Here is a 1,695-nt window from a genome sequence, read left to right on the forward strand (position 1 = left end):
GCCGACCAGGGGTCAGCAACCACCCACAGACCAGCGGGGATTGCGGACTGCCCACAGATGCCACTGGTGGTGTCGGCGGCCGGGTGGCAAGCAGTGACTCCCCACAGGCGTCGCCGATAGTGTTGGCAGCGCCTTTTTGTTGGGGGGTGCACCACCACACTCAGGGGATGCATGTGCACCCACGTCTACCCCCTTCCTACATGTCGCCCCTGCAGTCATGGCCCAATCCTCTTTGTTTTTTGGCAGAGCCTGCCTGCCTCTCCTGTGGCCAGGGGCTGAGCTGCCGGCAGGCCAAGTGGCCCCTGATCTATTGGAGACCTAGTCCTTCCCTCCATGGTGGCAGTGTGCCCCAGGGCCATGGGCTGCTAGGAGCCCGGGTCAGGGCCAGCTCTTCCTATCCTGCAAAACCTGTGGCCACAGGGTGCCCCACAGCCAAGGGCCCCCTTGCGTCCAGCTGCTCACCATCCTCATCCCCTGCCACTTCCAGTTAACATGGGCCTTAAGGCCCACCCATCTAACTAATAGCCCCCACTGTGTGAAGCCAAAGGGTGAAAGACACAACTAATTTTTTTTAAATGTTTTGGGGAGACAACTAAGGAAAAAGCAGGTTAGGAGTGACAGGGGGTTAAAAGGTCAAAATGTGAAAATAAGTGCTTGGGGTGGGGGACACTGAGCAGAGCCCCATAGCCCGCACCCACTGGTCCTCAAAGACATCTGAGGAGCTGGTGGATGCTGCCCATGTTCTGCCCAGAAACATGAATGGATGAGTGAGAGAAAAGCAGCCCCACACTCCCCAGGCACCTTCCTGGCCAGAGCCTTCTTCCTAGTTATGTATAGGGGCCCACTTGGCCAGGGCCAGGAGGACGTTGACCAGGAGGTCCCGGGACTTGGTGGGGCCATGGATGGAGTGCCCAAAAATAAAAAGGTGTGGGGGTGAAATTCATCTGAAGGTGGAGGTGGAAGGGTTGCAACCTGGTGCACTTGAGTGTCATGTGCCCAGGGGCGACGCGTAGAGGATGCATGCGGGTGCACGTGCATCCCCTACAAAAAAGGGGACCACTGCCTGCATGCAGTGACTGCTCGCCATCCCTGCTGCTGACACTTGCGGCAGCATCTGTGGGTGGTCAGCAATCACCGCTGGCCAATGACGATGCTGCTGGTGGTGTCTGTGGGCGCTCACCTGCCCCCCGACAATGACACTGTTGCTGGTGTGTGCAGGAGCTCCTGCTTACCGTCACCGCACTCCCACTACCACCATGCTCCCTCAGCCATCAGGGGCATGTGTCATTCCTGCATGTGTGCCAGGGCCTGTGAAGCTCACCACATATACGCCTGTGGCAACGGCTCCATGGAGGAGCCACCAGCTCAGGCCCCCAGTGGCTGGTGGGATGAAGGTGAAATATAGGCTCAGCCACTGGGGTGCCCCAGCCATGCCCTCACTGAGCAGGTTCCGCCACTTGGTGTCTAGGCAGGATGCGAGGGCAACATGATGGATAGTGTGGCACATGAGTGTTTAGAGACGGCAGCGACAGACTGGAAAAGCAGACTGGTTTGGTGTCCTCCAGCTGGCTCAGGTGGTGGGATGGGGAGTGCCGTGAGGCTAGGCAAGGCGCCGGCCCCAGTAGCTCACCCCCTGGCTGCAGGCAGGCTCCAGCTCCAAAAAGAAAAAAAAATGATCGGGCCCCTTGCTGTATG

This window comes from Crocodylus porosus, unplaced genomic scaffold (genome assembly GCF_001723895.1).
Source record: "Crocodylus porosus isolate Cpor-Errol unplaced genomic scaffold, CroPor_comp1, whole genome shotgun sequence".
Taxonomy (NCBI): domain Eukaryota; kingdom Metazoa; phylum Chordata; order Crocodylia; family Crocodylidae; genus Crocodylus; species Crocodylus porosus.